The sequence below is a fragment of the Urtica dioica genome, chromosome 7, assembly GCF_054948205.1.
Source record: "Urtica dioica subsp. dioica isolate 48M chromosome 7, U.dioica_male_clone48M_v1_H2, whole genome shotgun sequence".
In the NCBI taxonomy this organism is placed as follows: domain Eukaryota; kingdom Viridiplantae; phylum Streptophyta; class Magnoliopsida; order Rosales; family Urticaceae; genus Urtica; species Urtica dioica.
In genome coordinates, this window is record NC_142762.1 from 27,875,960 (window position 1) to 27,895,276 (window position 19,317).

Sequence of the window (19,317 nt, forward strand, 5' to 3'; positions counted from 1 at the left end):
TATCCATGCTTTGGCGAAACGATTCACTTTCTTGATCGAGAGATGCTTCGGAGACTCTCGATGCGTATAGCGGCTCGGTTTAGAATCGTAGACCTCACCGGGCTTGCAGAGTGTGGTCAACATCTCCGGGAGCGGGGGGTTCAACACCATCAGTGTGTATGAGTCGGCATGTGGATGGGTAATTCCGAGGAAAGCGTTGATGGCGCTCGTGGATATGTTGACAATTACCCCTCGGACCCGTACTTCACCAAGATCTGGATCAGTGGCGGATAAGTTGGCGTAGAATTCTTGGACTAACCGAGGCGCGATCGGTGCGTCAATAGTTGCCAATTTTCCCCATTTGAGAGCGTCAAGTTGAGCTTTTGCGTTCCCGCATATTGCTCGATCGTCGCGATGATGTCGCTTTTTTTTTTTTTTTTTTGAAAAAAAACAAGAAGAAAGAAAAGAGAAGAAAAAACTGAAAAAATAATAAAGGCGATGAAAGAAAACGTGGGTTGCCTCCCACAGAGCGCTTTAGTTAACGTCAATAGCTTGACGGGGTACCGTGTTTTATTCGGTGCTGTTTAGGTACGCCACGACTTTCTTGTTTTCAAATACTCCACCATAGTACGGCTTCACTCGTTGTCCGTTCACCATGAATTTCCCGCCGTTGCTGCCTTCGAGCTCGAACATTCCCGATGAGAATGCTTGTGTAACTGTGAATGGCCCGGACCACCTTGACTTAAGCTTTCCAGGGAAGAGTCTCAACCGGGAGTTGTAAAGAAGGACTTGTTGTCCCGGGTTGATCTCTTTCGGTACAATGTGCTTGTCATGCCATACTTTCGTCTTTTCCTTGTAGATCCTCGCGTTCTCGAATGCTTCTAAGCGGAACTCGTCGAGTTCGTTGAGTTGGAGGAGTCTCTGTTTCCCGGCTGCCTTATGGTCGAAGTTGAGGAGTTTCATTGCCCATAACGCTCTGTGTTCAAGTTCCACTGGGAGATGGCACGCCTTGCCATAGACGAGCTTGTATGGCGACATTCCCAGCGGGGTTTTGAAGGCTGTCCGGTAAGCCCAAAGTGCGTCGTCGAGTTTGTGCGCCCTGTCCTTCAATGAGCTTCCCACCGTCTTCTCCAAAATTTTCTTTATCTCTCGGTTGGAGACTTCAGCTTGGCCGTTGGACTGCGGGTGGTAGGCCAGAGCTTTCCGGTGGTTAACACTGTACTTCGCGAGGAGCGCAGAGAATTGGCGGTTGCAGAAGTGAGAGCCTCCGTCGCTCACGATTGCGCGTGGTGTGCCGTGCCTTGTGAAGATGTTGTGCTTAAGGAAGTTTAATCACCACCTTTCCGTCGTTTGTTGGAGACGCCTTTGCCTCGACCCACTTTGTCACATAGTCGACCGCGAGGAGGATATATTTATGTCCGTATGAGGGTGGGAATGGTCCCATGAAGTCGATTCCCCACACATCGAACGGCTCTATTTCCAGAATATTCTTCAACGGCATCTCGTTCCTGTTGGAGATATTTCCTGTTCTTTGGCATCGATCACATGTCTCCACGAAACGCCGGCAGTCTCTTCGGATTATTGAGTCAGCGCATTGTCGATAGAGAATCGGCTCTTCCCAATAGTATCGGCACGCATCAGAGAGAAATCTTTTCTTTTGGTGGTGATTATAGTCCGGTGGCATCTCGTTGCTCACCAAGAAGTTGATGATGTCGGCATACCACGGCGTTGCGCTTGCTTCAACCGCCATTACTTTCTCATCCCGAAAATTATCGTCGATGGGCGTGCTTCGATCGGGTACGTGCGTGAAGTCTTCAAGACGCGATAGATGGTCGGCGACGTTGTTCTTTGTCCCCTTTTTGTCTTTTATCTCCACATCGAACTCTTGAAGAAGGAGAACCCAACGAATGAGCCTTGGCTTTGCGTCTTTCTTCTCCATTAAGTACCGGATTGCCGCGTGGTCAGTGTAGACGATGATCTTATTGCCGATGACATAGGGCCGGAATTTGTCAAAGGCAAAGACCACTGCGAGGAGCTCTTTTTTTGTGGTGGTGTAGTTGACCTGAGCCTCGTTGAGGGTTCGACTAGCATAGTATATCGTGTGGAACACCTTTCCTCGTCGTTGCCCAAGGACTGCTCCAACGGCGAAGTCGCTAGCATCGGTCATGATCTCAAATGGTTCACCCCACTCGGGTGCGACTATTACCGGGGCCGTGCTCAACTTCTCCTTGAGTGTGCTAAACGCCTCCATGCACTCGTTGGTGAAGATGAATTTTGCGTCTTTCTCGAGAAGGCCACAGAGAGGCTTTGTGATCTTCGAGAAGTCTTTAATGAATCTCCGATAAAACCCCGCATGCCCCAGAAAACTCCGCACACCTTTGACTGAGATGGGTGGGGGTAACTTCTCAATCGTTGCAATCTTTGCTCGATCCACCTCCAGCCCTTGTGATGATACGCGGTGAACTAGAACTATCCCCTCCTTTACCATAAAATGACACTTCTCCCAATTGAGGACGAGATTTGTCTCCACGCATCGATCTAAAACCCTGGACAAATTCTCGAGACACACATCGTAAGTGGAACCAAAGACAGAGAAGTCGTCCATAAATACCTCAATCGTGCGCTCGATCATGTCCGAGAAAATGGCCATCATGCATCTCTGAAATGTCGCCGGTGCATTACACAAGCCGAAGGGCATTCGCCGAAAAGTGAAGGTGCCGTACGGACATGTGAATGTCGTCTTCTCTTGGTCCTCGGGCATTATAGCGATCTGGTTGTATCCGGAGTAGCCATCAAGGAAGCAGTAATACTCGTGACCGGCTAGCCGATCGAGCATTTGATCGATGAAGGGGAGAGGGAAGTGATCTTTCCGAGTGGCGGCATTGAGCTTCCGGTAGTCCATGCAAATTCTGAAACCGGTGAAAGTTCTCGTCGGGATGAGCTCGTTGTTGTTGTTCCGTATCACTGTCATTCCACCTTTTTTCGGGACACACTGGACCGGGCTGACTCAAGAACTGTCAGAGATGGGGTAGATCACTCCGGCGTCAAGCCACTTCAGAATTTCTTTGCCCACCACTTCTTTCATCGCCGGATTGAGCCTTCGTTGATGCTCTACGGAGGGCCGGACATTGTCTTCCATGAGGATGCGATGCATGCAATAGGATGGACTTATTCCTTTGATGTCGGAAAGAGTCCATCCGATTGCATGCATGTGGGACCGCAACACTCGCAACAATTTGTCCTCTTGCTCGGCGTTGAGGTGATCGGAGATGATGACAGGTAACGTTTTCTTCTCACCGAGGAACGCGTAACGAAGGTGACTAGGCAGCTCCTTTAGCTCGAGTTCCGGGGGCTCCTCTATGGATGGCTTGACTGGTTTTGAACTTGCCCCCAATTCCTCGAAATATCTCCTCTTGTTGGCTTCGAACCCATCCATGTACATTGCGTACTCTAAGGCTGCACATGTAACAATATCATCAGCAAATTCACTAGAGTTCAGAATGCATACCTCAAGGGGTTCTTCAGGGCGGCATGAATGATCGTTAATGATCGCCTCGCTGACATCTACTCGGAAAATGTCATCGCTCGCTTTTGGGTACTTCATGGTGTCGAAAACGTTGAAGACTACTTCTTCGTCTTGCACTCGTAGCTTGAGCTCTCCCTTCTGAACATCGATCAATGCACCTCCTGTGGCTAGGAATGGTCTTCCCAGGATGATGGGAATGTTCCTATCTTCCTCCATGTCGAGTACCATAAAATCTGCGGGGAAGATGAACTTGTCCACTTTGACGAGAACATCTTCGATTATTCCTCGGGGGTGCTTGATGGATCTATCCGCCATTTGAAGCGTGACCCGTGTAGGCTGTACCTCGCCTATGCCAAGTTTTTGGAATATGGAGAACGGCATGAGGTTAATGCTGGCTCCCAGGTCACATAGGGCTTTCTCGAAATATAGATCTCCGATGGCACATGGCACCGTGAAACTCCCCGGATCTTTCAGCTTTGGAGGGAGCTTTCTCTGGATTATCGCGCTACACTCTTCAGAGAGAGTGATAGTGCTACAATCGTCAATCCTACGCCTTTTTGACAGGATGTCCTTCAAGAACTTTGCATAGCTAGGCCTTTGCTCGATAGCATCGGCGAATGGGATATTGATTCGGAGTTGTTTGAGCATCTCTAAGAATTTTCTGAATTGCTTGTCGAGCTTTGCATTCTTGAGTCGATGAGGAAATGGCACTGGAATAGGTGCGGGCAGTGGTGGTGGTGGTGCAATCTTTGGTGATGGAGTTGTTGATGATGCTACTTCACCTTCAGCTTTAGCTTTCCCTTTGTTGGTGTTGTCGACCACCAACCCGCTGCGAAGAGTGATCGCATTACACTGATCCTTAGGATTGACATTGGTGTTGCTCGGAAGGGTGCCTTGCGGTCGCACGTTGAGAGCTTGTGCTATCTGCCCCATTTGCGTCTCAAGGTTTCGGATCTGCGCCGATTGATTCTGGATCTGTGTTTGAGACGTGGCGATGAATGATGTGAGCAACTCCTCCAGCTTATCTTTAGGGGCGGGCTGATTTTGTTGATGGCGCGGTTGGAACTCGTGTTGGTGATGCCCTTGTTGCTGATTCTGGAATGCATGGGGAGGTCGGTTCTGAAGGAAACCTTGTTGTTGTTGAGGCGGTGCTCTCCATCCTTGGTTGTAATGATTGTTCCGGGCTCCATTGAAGTTGTTGGTATTCTGAAATGGGGGCCGGTTGTTGTAATTTCCCACATAATTGGCGTTCTCTGGATGAACATCATTTGCATGAGGGCAATCGTCGGTATAGTGCGGCCCGGTACACCAAAAACACGGCTCCGGTGTAGTTTGTGCGACGTTGGCAGTAGCTCTCGTCTCTTGAAACTGCTTCTTCAGATCCGCCATTTGAGTCAGCACTTCTTTTAATACCCCTGCTTCGCTGTCAGTCGTAGCACTTTGTGCTGTCGCGGGGCCGGCTTTCATGAGTCTCCTCTCCACCGGGCATTGCTCATTGGAGCGTGCCAGTTCTTCAAGAAGGGCGTGGAACTCTGATGGAGTTTTGGTTAGTACCGTGCCTCCTGCGGCAGTATTAACCAATGTTTTCGTCGATGTAAGGAATCCGTAGTAAAATGTCTGGAGCTGGACCGGTAAGGTGATCCCATGGTGGGGACATTTCCTCAACATCACTTTGAATCGCGCCCAGGCTTCGGGAAGCGATTCTCCATCCCATTGCCCGAAACTGTGGATCTCGTTTCTCAGGCGAGCCGTCTTCTCAAAGGGGAAGAACTTTGCTAGGAAGGTGTTGCACAAATCTTCCCATGTGTTGATGGAATCAGCGGGCAGGGAATTCAGCCATGCTTTCGCTCGGTCGCGGAGCGAAAATGGGAACAAACGAAGACGGATAGCGTCGGCGGCAACGTTATGGATCTGGAACGTGCAACACAATTCGTTGAAGTTCGCGATATGTTCATTCGGGTCTTCGGTTGGGGCCCCTGAGAACTGATTCTGTTGAATCATATTAATCGTTCCCGTCTTGATCTCGAAACCCCGGTTCCCATCAATGGCTGGATTGACTATGGCTGAGCGATACCCATGAGTGGTGGGTAGAACGTAGTCAAGGAGTGGTTTCTCTTCTTCAGCCATAATCAATTCTTCGATGTATTGCTTCTTCTCTTTTCTGTTTTGCTTGCACATTTTCTCTATCTCAAGATCGATTGGAAGAAGACTGGATTCACCGTCCTTTCGCATGTACCTTCACAAGTAATCACGAAAATAGATGAGAAACAAAATTAAAATAAAGTTCAAATTGAAACTAGTGAATTGAATCTCAATTGAAAACTTAGTCCCCGGCAACGGCGCCAAAAACTTGTTGCGAAATTCTCGCACACGCAAGTGCACGTAATCGCTCAAGTAGTAAAGTTCGTAAGTACGAGTCGATCCCACAAGGACTAGGCTAAATTAAAGATTCAAATTTCACTAGCACGAAGAGAACTTAGGAAACTGTAGTTGAATAGAACACTAAATTTATAAACGAATAAATAAACAGAAAGCAATGGGTTGTATGAATAGCGAGAAGTAAAGACTATGGTTTCACGAGTTCATTCTACGGTTTGGATTCATGGACGTTACGCACTATCATTATCATTCACACTTTGCTAATCACGCTAACATTGATCGTGTCACTAAACCTCTCTCAAGCATCTAGCAACCTAAGCCTATGATCACGTTTTATCTTTAGATCTCAACTAATAAAAACAAGGCAAGCAATGAATACAGAAGCGTACCACGATTCTATAACAACCTATCTATATCTAGCATAGGGATGTATTATAGTAATTCAAATCAAGACAAAATCAACCTAATCTCTTTCAAGCATAAAATTGAAATACGAATCATGCACAAGGTAGCTACTCTTATACAAGCATTAAATTCGGACTTGAATTAAACAAAGCGGCAAGAACGATAACAATTCTACACTATCATAATATGGAATCCATAACCGTTTCACAATCTCGCTACGCCATAGCCCTTAGGTGGTTTAGTTCATGATGATGAGAGGAAGAAAGATGGAAGAAGAAGATGAATAATTCAAAAACAAATAAACCAACGACATGATTTTCATTAATAAAAACTGGAGTTCAAGAGATTAGAGGAAGGGAATTGGAACTGTGAAAATAATGATGAACGAAATCGATGAAGACGGCGCTTTTATCTCTGTCTCTCCAAAAAGCTCTATGTAGCTAAAACAACCTAAGCAAAATCAAAACTAAACAAAAGATGTCTTTCTAGGTTACCAAAGTAGGATTTATAAGTTTCTAGCCTATTTTCGGAGTCATCTGGGCCACTTAATGAGATCCAATGGCCCAGATTTAATAAAAAACGCGTAATCAGTTTTCCAAATCGCACCCATCGTGCCGCCATGGTCAAGTGTCGCGGTCTGTCGCGGCGCTCGCAGTATTCGTCGCGCCGCGCTCCTGAACAGAAATGACCGCCATCTGTTACGGGTTTTTCTGGCGCCGCGCTGGTATCACATGGCGCCGCTCTGATTATTGCCGCGCCGCGATTGGTCAATGTCCAGCGTTGACTTTCTTCATAAACCTCAATTTTGCTCCGTTTCGACTCTCGACTGCTCCGAAAATGACTTCTTAAGCTTCTCTGCTCTTTTGTACCTGTAAATCATCAAAAACATACTAGAAACTATCAAAGACACTTGAGAACTCGCTCGTTTTAAGCCGAGTGATAGGAATTTTACGCGTGATTAACGCACCTATCAATAGCCCATGGCCGAGGATAGCATAGGGTGGCATCACTGGTGGGCCCCTCGGCCGGGGACAGCATGGGCTCGGCAGGGGATAACATAGACTGGCGCTATTGACGTGCCCCCTGGCCGAAGATAACATAGGCTGGCGTCACTGGCGTGCCCCTGGGCTGAGGACATCATGGGCTGGCGTCATTAGTGGGCCCCTTGGCCGAGGATAACATAAGCTCGGCCGAGGATGGCATAGGGCCGAGGATAGGCTTGTGAGGCCGAAGTCGCTCGTGAGGCCGAGGTCGAACGGTCGAGCTGAGGCCGAGGTCGAGCTCGCTAGGCCAAGGTCGAGCTGAGGCCGAGGTCGAGCTGAGGCTGAGCTGATGCCGAGGTCGAGCTCGTCAGGCCGAGGTCGAGCTGAGGCCGAGGTCGAGCTCGCCAGGCCGAGGCCGAGCTGAGGCCGAGGTCGAGCTCACCAGGCCGAGGTCGAGCTGAGGTCGAGGTCGAGCTCGTCTGGCCGAGGTCGACCTGATGCCGAGGTTGAGCTCGCGAGGCCGAGGTCGCTCGTGAGGTCGAGGTCGAGCTCGATCTTGGGCCGAGGCCATTGGGCCGGCCTTTGGCCTAATCGGCCCAAGAGCCGATTAATGGCTAGGGCAAGTCCGATTGCTTTTTTTCCCTTTGAATAACTTCGATCGGGATCGCGCCGATAACATTAGCCCCATGAGTTTATCGTCAAGTGAAGCTTGTGCTGTAAACTCAAGATTCCCGTCATCCCCAGCCCACTGAAGCGACCCATCGCGAAAAAAGGTTCGACCCGAGCCTCCTTCACTATTTAATTTCCCTTCTCTGGTTTCTTTTCGCTTTTTTGCCTTGCTACACCTGCCAATGGTCCCCACTAACCATCTGTCGGGGCGTGGGTCCGTTGAAGATGACCTCTTCCCTCTGCTCGTGGATCAAGATGCAAACCTAGATGATCTTTGGGCGCAATTCTTACCCCCTGTGGATACCCAAAACGCAGCGCCCCCATCAACGCATTCGGGCAACGGGTCGGTCGAGATGGCTGGAGGCGATCCTCGTTCGGTCGATGCGCGGCCGGCCGACGCGGAGGAGGGTACGCGCACCGGAGTCGTCGCCAGAGGGGACCCCGAGGTCGTCGGGGACGTGCGCGGCCTGGGGGAAGGTGCGCCCGCCGAGGCGAGTCCGTGCGGAGGCGGGTCGACCACCGTCGACCTTGTCTGTGCTGGAGGTGTTGCCGGGAGAGGCCCAAACCGCGCTGGTGGAGCACCCGCCCTGGAAGGAGTCGCGTCGGCCGAGTCGGGCGTAGGGAGAGTCGCGCCGGTCCCGGGCGGCGACGCTGGGACTGTCCGGCAGTCGAGTGGCGGCGAGGGAGGCCCGGGTATTCTGGCTTCGGTCTCCCTCGAGGAGGGATGCATTGGTGGGTGTCGATCGGAGACGGGCGGCGTTGCTGGCGGTAACGCCGGCGCTAGAGACGAGGAACGCCGACCAAGGGGCGGCGGCCGATGCGCTGGTTGCCCTAGCTCTAGGGGTCGGTGGCGTCCCATCTGGCGAGTCGGGCTGTGCCGCCGGGCCAGGCACAAGCACAAATGGGCCGGGCGAGAGCCCAAGGAGCCCGGGTGGCCTGATCGCGCGAGGGAATTCTCTGGACAGGTCGGGCGCCGGCGGTGGGCCCGCTGCCGGGCTGGACAAGGAGGAGACAGGGCCGGCTGGCTCGGGCGGCCACCGTGAGGGGTCTGCAATCCGTGGCGACCTAGACTGCTCGGGCGTCGATGTCCCGAGCTCGCTCTCGGTCGTTAGCTTCGTGAGTTTGAGGAAGCGTTACGGCATCCCAGACTCGGTGTTGATCCTGAGGCCGTTGCCCGTCGATCGCCCGACCCGTCCTCCGAATGGACACGCGGCCATCCACGAGGCTAGTCTTTGCGGGGGGCTACGGTTACCCTTCCAGCCGGTGATTCAAGAGCTATTGATTCGGTTGGGGGTGCACGCGTCGCAGATGTCCCCGTCCTTCTACCGGGCGGTCGCCGCGTGCCATATGATGCTCTACCGAGCGAAGAAACGGGCCACCGCCGACGATATCCAGGATCTCATGGTTGTTCGCGGGGTCCCGGGGAAACCGGGCTTCTACTGCGCGTGCCCTCGGAAGCGCATCTCCATCGTTACCAAGGTTACCTCGAAGCACCGATACCCTTGGGTGTGGGTTTCCGAATCGGCCTTTGGGTCCGCGCCCTTAGCGTTTGGGCCCGCGGTCGACTTTCCCTCCGTCGGGGACGTTGAAGATTTTGAACTCGTATCTGTGATCAAAGCGATCCCGGATTCGAGGCGGCATGGGTCACTGTTCGAGTCCCCGGACCTCATGGCGAGGACCGGGTGGTTCGTGCCTTGTGGCAACGTCCCTCCGTGCCTCGGTCTTGGCGCGGAGGTTGTGGCCGACCTTGTACCAGAGGCGGGGGGTTCGTCCGCCCCTCCCCCCGACGCGGGGGGTACTATCCGTTCACATGTTCTCGCGTTATCGCACTCTCTGTTGTATTAAGCTTATTGTGTGTATTCCAACTTATTGCCGTCTCTCTCTCTTTCAGATACCATGCCCAGACGACATCGGCCGCGCACACACGTGCCGATAGTGGCACCTTCGCTGAAGCCACGACCGCGGCTTGCCCCCGAGCCGAGGTTCGCTGCCGAGGGTCGCCGCCACAGGCGGGGAACGAGGCGATCTCTTCTAACAAGCGATCGTCGCCGCCGATTCCCTTCGGGCCACCCTCCGGCCACAAGCGCGCCCACACATCGACGGTGCCGGATGGCATGGATTCGATGCTCCTGGCGGAGGCGGCGGAGTTGAGGGATCAGTGCTCCCGAGGGATTCTTGAGACCTCTCTACGGGACTTCAAGGGTTTGCTGACGGCAAGCGATCTGGAGCATTTCAAAAACGGGATCGGCGATGCTCGAAAGGTACGGTACGCCTGCTTATCTCATACGTAACCCTTATGCTTACTTCGATTATACGTATATCGCTTGTATATGCAGATGCTCGCACGTCAAGAGCGAAGCGGCCGCATTCTCCGGGACCTGCTGCGGCGCATGCAGATTATGGAGAAGGACAAGGAGAGCACGGCGGCCGCCCATGCTGACGCCCTAGCGGGAGCCCGTACTGCTCGAGAATTCCAAGCACTCGAGGAGGAGCTGAAACGAGCTCGCGAGGAGTTGGCGACCGAGAAATTGCTTCGCACGGCCGGGCAGGCGTCTCGGGAGAAGGCGGAGCAGGCGGCCGACACCTTCCTAAGGGAGTCAAAGAAGCTCCAGGCGGCCCTCTTGAGTCGGGACGAGGAGCTGAACATCGTCCATGCCCGGCTGTCAGCGAGTGAGATCTCCCGGGTCAAGGCCGAGAGGGAGAGGGATACTTTGCGGGCGGAGGCGCAGGTCCTTGCCGAGGAGAAAGACGACGCTGTGCAGTCCAAGACGGACCTGGAGGATGACTGGGACCTCGCGCTGGAGGCGGCCCGCTATGAGGTGGCCAAACGGGTCCGAGACGCGACCGTGGAGGAGAACGTGTCTCGCGGGACCACGTTTTCCTTCTTCGACGTCATGTTTCTCCTCTGGACGGCGCGTTGCCCGAGGACGATCTGCGTACTCCAGCCCCCGCGGAAGCTGCTCAGTCGGCGAACCTCCAACTCGACGGAGAAGCCATCGGTGGGTTTGGCGCCCCTGCCCCGAGGAAGATGAAGAGCAGATCGACTTCGGCTCGGAGTAGCCAGGTTTTCTTCGGTTTTCCGCGCACTTGTTTAGCGCTTGCGTCATGCTTTCTTCCGTAATTTTGTTATGTCCTTCTTCCGTTAGAAGTTTGTCGTGTTCTTATACTTTTCTTTTTGGGTTGTTCGTACAACATTGTTCGCCTTAGTCAGCGCTTTTCTGTCTGTTATGCGTCTTATTTTCTCGACTTGCCATGCTTAACGTAATCGATTCGAGCCCAGCTTGCCTTACCTAGCATAACCGGTTTGCACGGCTTACTGCCGCACTTGGCGGCGAAGCTTCCCGCGGACGCTGGCTACACCAAATTCGCCCGGCGGGTGCGACCTTCGGCCATTCATTCGTGACTCGTCGCCTGTCGGCGTGTGCGAGCTGGGTGGCCGTCGCGCTCGTCTTGTGGCGAGTACGCTGCCTATCGGCGTGCGCATCGGGACGAGCTTGCAGTTTCCGGTGAGCGTGGTACTTGTAGGTACGCGCGTCTCGTTTTGGGTTTTGACTGCCGAGATCGACGGTCCGGTGCGCGGACGTGATCCACCGACGCCCCATTGCCTATTGGTGTGTGGGGCCTGGAATTGCGCGAGAACGTCGCGCGGGTGTCGGAGGTCCGGTGCGCGGATCCGATTTGTTGATATTTAGCTACCTTTCGGTGTGTAAAACGTGTCGTTGTGCAAGCCCGGCTAGACGAGGCGACGAGCTCGGCTAGACGACGTGACAAGTTTGACCAGGCGGAGTGACCAGCTTGTAGTGACAAGGTGGCCAGCTCGAATAGGCGAAGCGACGAGCTCGACCAGGCGAAGCGACGAGCTCGACCAGGAGCAGTGGCGAGCTCGACTAGGAGCTCGTCCAGGCGAAGTGGCGAGCTCGACTAAGAGCAGTGGCGAGCTCGACTAGGAGCTCGACTGTAAGGACAAGTTTCTGCGTCACTCGTATTTGGAGATAATAAGCGAGTTTCCGTTGTTACAACTAAATTCTCGAGTGGGTTATATTTCAATGGATTTATCGAATTAATTTTAAATATGTTAAGGTTATGGAAATCTCGGAATGAGTAAAGGAATTATCGAGTTTATCTTGATTAATAAATTAATTCCGAGGAAACATTCCGGAAATTAATTTAAGAAATAAATTCTCAAGGATGAGAATTAATTCCGAGAAACCTTAAATATATTTAAATTATTCGAGAACGAACGAGAAAATTCTCGGTTCAAATCATATAATTATAATCCGTTCGGTGATGGATTTAATTAAATAATTATATGAAAAGGACGTGGTTGTAACAATTTTAAGGGACCCATTTGAAAGAAAACAAGAAAAAGAAATTGGTTTGAGAATAAAAGGATAATTCTTAAGCCTTGCCTTGTCATCACACATGTGTCACGCTTCTATCCTTGCCAACCCAACACTTATCTTCATCATTTACTTTGCTATTAAGTCTCTCCAGCCGAAATAAACAAACCCACGGGAAAAAAAGAGGAAGAACAGAAGAAGAGAAGAGAAATAGTGAGAGACCGAGGGAGAGAGAGAGCTCGGGGAAGAGAAAGGCCGAGAGAGAGCAGAAGAGAGCTAGAGAGCGAGTGAGCGAGACTGAGAAGGAGAGCGACCGAGGGAGAGGACGCGTGACCACCAGCACCAGCCCGTGACCCCAGCTCCGTGCGCGCGCCATCCAGCCGACCCCTGAGCCTCGCCGCGCGCGCGACCGCCGTGAAGGTTGAGCCGCCGCGAGCTAGAGAGGACGCCGGAGGGTTCAATTCCTCCAGAAACAAGGTGAGATGTTCTTCCCCAATTTCGAATCTGGAAGTTAGGGTTTCGTTTTGGAATTGGGGCTTTTGGTTGTGAGTTAGGATTTCGGTGATGATCCCTCTGATTATGGTGGTGTTCTTGGTTTTGGACGGGTTTGGTTGTGGTTTTGGTCTTGGCCGTGTGGTTTTGGTCTTGGCCGTGTAGAATGGTTCTGGCTGTGTGTTTGATCTTGATTTTTGGGACGTGATTCTGAGCTTGATGTTGTTTTTCTAGTTTGAGAATAGGAGTTAACGGTTGTTTCGTTGTTGTGCGTGTGAGTTATATATGTTGAGAGTCTAGGCTCGTTTTAGGTGGGCTGAACAGGTCTCGGGGCAGCGGCTCGGGATGGCGAAGAGGCTGTCCGAAGGTTGGCGGAGATGTTGCGCGAGTGACGACGGAGTGGGGCTGGTCAGCGAGGTTCATCGGCTCGGTTGGGACGAGCTGTTGGGCCGGGGACGGCAGCGACGCTGTGGCGTCTCTCAGGGGGCTGTTTATGGCAGTCTCTGCCCGGTGTTAGCGAGTCGAAATTTCCCGAGTTCCGACTCGAGTCTAAGACGTAGTGAAGTAGTTTTTCTTTTAGTTAGTTGCGAAGTTTTGATGGATTGTATGAGTGCTCGGAGTTAGTGCGTTATTATATTTTATGTATAGTGTTGTTATGTTTTATTGTTTGACAATGGTTTTATTTTCCAAGTTGGTTTCGTTTGAACCGTTAAAATTAGTACGTTATTATTATCAAGAATTAATACGTTATAATTAGTATGTTTTATAATCGAGCTCGTTTTATGTAAGTCGTTAAGAAAAAAATAATTAATATGTATCATTATTAAACTCGTTGATTATTCACGTAATTATTTAGTATATTTATCTTAATTATGTATTAAAAATCGAGTTCGACTATAAGCTCGACTCTTTAATTTTGAAAAAGAATATCAACGAGAAATGTTTTATTTACGTTCTCAAACGTTATAACTTGTCAATAAAAAGAGACAAGTCATAAAAGATTTTCTAAACCACATTTGAGAAGTGTCGGTTTGAGTTATTTTCATATAACTTACGTATTCTATAGATTGTTAGTAAGAGTTTCTTTATACGTTCTTTTCTTTTAGTTTCGACCTTCGGGAACCTATCCTAAGCAATGGGCTTTGTCCCGTCAAAAGAATAGGTGGTCGAATAGCGGGGCGTTTCTTAGCCTAGATCAGGGAAGTTGTTAAGGCCTTGTTCTTAGGCGTCGATTCTTTCCCGTCTCTATTCTGTCATGTATTCCCTGATGTTTGTTTTTTTAGACGCTCTGAGTAGCGTGACTAGGAGGACGTTTTGAATACGTTCCTTATGAGCTTTCTTTTAGTAGAAGTGTGTACGTTAGTAGATCAATGGACGAGATACTGAGTATGCTCGATGTTCGATCTTTCTCTTCCATAGATACGTCCAGATTGCTATAAGGATTAGCAAGAGAAGCTTACGAGGACTGGGTTATACATGAAGTTAAGAAGAACCCTTTTATCTGGAAGAGAAGATCTCAGGATTCGAAAGAATCGTTATCCGGGTAAGTGGATTATAGGCACCTACAATATCAAGAAATATTATATATATCTTTATATATATACATATATTGTACGTGCATTTTCTATATGCTTTCTAGTAAGCAAGAGTAAGATAAACCAAAAGACAATTCACTATCAAGATTAAGGGCTTTAAGCCGCTAACGAATTGAGAAACGGAATTAGTCCGGCTAACAAAAATGGCTAGAGGTAACTAGGAACCCGACCCTTTGCTATGTGTTTAGTTAGCCACCTTCCAAAGATCCAGTCCTAGTGAACTGGATTATGAGAGACTGAAGCTAAGACTCGTATTCAAAAGCGAGAATATTATGATAGGATCTTTGGGAGTCACATCTCAAGATCTTATAATTCACGAGTTAATAAGCGAAAAGAATATATGTTAAGATCGGGATTAAACCCGAATTAAGCAGTCTCTCATGTTAAGTTAATTAAAGAGAAAACACAGAATGATACCGCCTCCGACATATACCCCTTCTTAGCAGGTACCTATTATGCTTCGTGCTGGTACCACATGGGGATTAGGCAGGAGACTGTGCACCCTCCTGTCTGGCGCCAATAAGACATGTGTCGTGCGGATATCATTAAGGGATCCCGAGCAGGAAATGTATTGTATGATGGGAATTGCCGGGACCTAAGCTGGCATATTCTCAAGTAAGAGGAGTTACCGGGACCTAAGCTGGTAATTCCATAGTTATGATTAAAGCAAGTATGTTTATGATGTGAATCACCGAGACCTAAGCTGGTGAATTCTTAAGTAAGAGGAATCTCTCGGGACCTAAGCTGAGTGATTCCTAAGCAGGATGAATCTATCGGGACCTAAGCCGATTGATTCTCAAGTAAGGTGGATTTATCGGGACCTAAGCCGATACTTCCGCAAGTTATGAAAAGATATGATCTCATGTTATGTATTGTTTATGTGTTATGTGCATTGTGCATTAGATATGTAGATATCCGCTTACTGAGTCTTTCGACTCACAGTTATTATCTTGATATTGTAGATAAAGGAAAGGCCAAAGACGACTGAGCAGAGCATCAGCGAAACCGGTAAGTAAGTAGGCGTGTGTATGTACGGCTGCCGACCTGTGGCTAAGTCAAGGGCGAATGAGTCTATTTTGTTTTTAAAAGACGATTCTTTTGTTTGTAAAGTTTTAAATAGTATGTTTTAAGAAAAATGAAAAATTCGCCCATATTTTTGAGACGTTTATGTAAATATTTTAAAAGTTTTTCTAGAAAATGTTTTCTGGAAGCGCTTCCACCAAAGTTTTTATGAATTTTATTTATGTCAAGTAAGATACGAAGATCTCTGCCGCGGCTAGTGGGCGAGCTAAGGCTCGCGGGTCGTGACATCGACCAGGCGGAGTAGCGAGCTCGACCAGGCGAAGTGGCGAGTTCGACTAGGAGCAGTGGCGAGCTTGGCTAGGAGCCGTGGCGAGCTCGACTAGGAGCTCGACCAGGCGAGGTGGCTAGCTCGACTAGGAGCTCGACCATGCGGAATGGCGAGCTCGACTAGGAGCAGTGGCGAGCTCAACTAGGAGCTCGACCAGGCGAGCTCGACTAGGAGTAGTGGCGAGCTCGACTAGGAGCTCGACTAGGCGAAGTGGCGAGCTCGACTAGGAGCAGTGGCGAGCTCGACTAGGAGCTCGACCAAGCGAAGTGGCGAGCTCGACTAGGAGCAGTGGCGAGCTCGACTAGGAGCTCGACTGGGAGCAGTGGCGAGCTCGGCTAGGAGCCGTGGCGAGCTCGACTAGGAGCTCGACAAGGCGAGGTGGCGAGCTCGACTAGGAGCCGTGGCGAGCTCGACTAGGAGCTCGACCAGGCGAGGTGGCGAGCTTGACTAGGAGCAGTGGCAAGCTCGACTAGGAGCAGTGGCGAGCTCGACTAGGAGCAGTGGCGAGCTCGACTAGGAGCTCGACCAGGTGAAGTGGCGAGCTCGACTAGGAGCAGTGGCGAGCTCGACTAGGAGCTGCGGCGAGGCGAAGTGGCGAGCTCGACTAGGAGCATTGGCGAGCTCGACTAGGAGCAGCGGCGAGCTCGACTAGGAGCTCGACCAGGCGAAGTGGCGAGCTTGACTAGGAGCAGTGGCGAGCTCGACTAGGCTAAGTGACGAGCTCGACCAGGAGCAGTGGCGAGCTCGACTAGGAGCTCAACAAGGCGAAATGGCGAGCTCGACTAGGAGCTCGACCAGGCGAAGTGGCGAGCTCGACTAGGAGCAGTGGCGAGCTCGACCAGGCGAAGTGGCGAGCTCGACTAGGAGTAGTGGCGAGCTCGACTAGGAGCTCGACCAGGCGGAGTGGCGAGCTCGACTAGGAGCAGTGGCGAGCTCGACTAGGAGCTCGACCAGGCGAGGTGGCGAGCTCGACTAGGAGCAGCGGCGAGCTCGACTAGGAGCTCGACCAGGCGTAGTGGCGAGCTCGACTAGGAGCAGTGGCGAGCTAGACTAGGAGCTCGAGCAGGCGAGGTGGCGAGCTCGACTAGGAGCTCGACCAGTCGAAGTGGCGAGCTCGACTAGGAGCACTGGCGAGCTCGACTAGGAGCTCGACCAGGCGGAGTGGCGAGCTCGACCAGGCGAAGTGGCGAGCTCGACTAGGAGCAGTGGCGAGCTCGGCTAGGAGCCGTGGCGAGCTCGACTAGGAGCTCGACCAGGCGAGGTGGCTAGCTCAACTAGGAGCAGTGGCGAGCTCGACTAGGAGCTCGACCATGCGGAGTGGCGAGCTCGATTAGGAGCAGTGGCGAGCTCGACTAGGAGCAGTGGCGAGCTCGACTAGGCGAAGTGGCGAGCTCGACTAGGAGCAGTGGCGAGCTCGACTAGGAGCTCGACCAAGCGAAGTGGCGAGCTCGACTAGGAGCTGTGGCGAGCTCGACTAGGAGCTCGACCAGGCGAAGTGGCGAGCTCGACTAGGAGCAGTGGCGAGCTCGGCTAGGAGCCGTGGCGAGCTCGACTAGGAGCTCGACAAGGCGAGGTGGCGAGCTCGACTAGGAGCCGTGGCGAGCTCGACTAGGAGCTCGACCAGGCCAGGTAGCGAGCTCGACTAGGAGCAGTGGCGAGCTCGACTAGGCGAAGTGGCGAGCTCGACTAGGAGCAGTGGCGAGCTCGACTAGGAGCTCGACCAGGCGAAGAGGCGAGATCGACTAGGAGCAGTGGCGAGCTCGACTAGGAGCTGCGGCGAGGCGAAGTGGCGAGCTCGACTAGGAGCATTGGCGAGCTAGACTAGGAGCAGCGGCGAGCTCGACTAGGAGCTCGACCAGGCGAAGTGGCGAGCTTGACTAGGAGCAGTGGCGAGCTCGACTAGGCTAAGTGACGAGCTCGACCAGGAACAGTGGCGAGCTTGACTAGGAGCTCGACCAGGCGAAGTGGCGAGCTCGACTAGGAGCTCGACCAGGCGAAGTGGCGAGCTCGACTAGGAGCAGTGGCGAGCTCGACTAGGAGCTCGACCAGGCGAAGTGGTGAGCTCGACTAGGAACAGTGGCGAGCTCGACTAGGAGCTCGACCAGGCGCAGTGGCGAGCTCGACTAGGAGCAGTGGCGAGCTCGACTAGGAGCTCGACCAGGCGAGGTGGCGAGCTCGACTAGGAGCAGTGGCGAGCTCGACTAGGAGCTCGACCAGGCGAAGTGGCGAGCTCGACTAGGAGCTCGACCAGGCGAAGTGGGGAGCTATACTAGGAGCTCGACCAGGCGAGGTGGCGAGCTCGACTAGGAGCTCGACTAGTCGAAGTGGCGAGCTCGACTAGGAGCTCGACCAGGCGAAGTGGCGAGTTCGACTAGGATCTTGACCAGGCGGAGTGGCGAGCTCGACTAGGAGCTCGACCAGGCAAAGTGGCGAGCTCGACTAGGAGCCGTGGCGAGCGCGACTAGGAGCTCGACCAGGCGAGGTGGCGAGCTCGACTAGGAGCAGTGGCGAGCTCGACTAGGAGCTCGACCAGGCGAAGTGGCGAGCTCGACTAGGAGCAGTGGCGAGCTCGACTAGGAGATCGACCAGGCGAAGTGGCGAGCTCGACAAGGAGCAGTGGCGAGCTCGACTAGGAGCAGCGGCGAGCTCGACTAGGAGCTGCGGCGAGGCGAAGTGGCGAGCTCGACTAGGAGCAGCGGCGAGCTCGACTAGGAGCTCGACCAGGCGAAGTGGCGAGCTCGACTAGGAGCAGTGGCGAGCTCGACTAGGCTAAGTGACGAGCTCGACCAAGAGTAGTGGCGAGCTCGACTAGGAGCCCCACCAGGCGAAGTGGCGAGGCGAGCTCGGCTTAGGCGAACTGGCGAGCTCAGCCTAGGCGAACTGGCGAGTCTTCCCTAGGCGAACTGGCGAGCTCGGCCTAGGCGAACTAGCGAGCTCGGCTAGGCGAACTGGCGAGCTCGGTCTAGGTGAACTGGTGAGCTCGACTTGGCAAACTGACGTGCTCGGCCTAGGCGAATTGGCGAGCTCGGCTAGGCGAACTGGCGAGCTCGGCCTAGGCGAACTGGCGAGCTCGATTTGGCGAACTGGCGAGCTCGAGTAGGCGAAGTGGCGAGCTCGACTTGGCGAAGTGACGAGCTCGACTAGGCTAAGTGACGAGCTCGACCAGGACCAGTGGGGAGCTCGACTAGGCTAAGTGACGAGCTCGACCAGGAGCAGTGGCGAGCTCGACTGGGAAGTGGCGAGCTCGACTAGGAGCAGTGGCGAGCTCGGCTAGGAGCCGTGGCGAGCTCGACTAGGAGCTCGACCACGCGAGGTGGCGAGCTCGACTAGGAGCTCGACCAGGCGGAGTGGTGAGCTCGACTTGGAGCTCGACCAGGCGAAGTGGCGAGCTCGACTAGGAGCTCGACCAGGCGAGGTGGCGAGCTCGACTAGGAGCAGTGGCGAGCTCGACTAGGAGCTCGACCAGGTGAAGTGTCGAGCTCGACTAGGAGCCGTGGCGAGCTCGACTAGGAGCTCGACCAGGCGAGGTGGCGAGCTCGACTAGGAGCAGTGGCGAGCTCGACTAGGAGCTCGACTAGGAGCAGTGGCGAGCTCGACT

The 19,317-nt window shown here is 52.6% G+C and overlaps 1 long non-coding RNA gene and 1 other non-coding gene across 2 annotated transcripts; both read left to right on the forward strand.

Moving 5' to 3' along the window:
* Positions 1-5,144: 5,144 nt before the first annotated feature.
* On the forward strand, positions 5,145-5,251 carry LOC149390644 (small nucleolar RNA R71). The gene has a single exon (XR_016300420.1). It is a non-coding gene; the product is annotated as a small nucleolar RNA R71 (small nucleolar RNA).
* A 6,831-nt stretch (positions 5,252-12,082) lies between these two features.
* LOC149390645 (uncharacterized) lies at positions 12,083-13,544 on the forward strand. Its single transcript, XR_016300070.1, has 2 exons — positions 12,083-12,758; positions 13,053-13,544. It is a non-coding gene; the product is annotated as an uncharacterized LOC149390645 (long non-coding RNA).
* Positions 13,545-19,317: the final 5,773 nt, after the last annotated feature.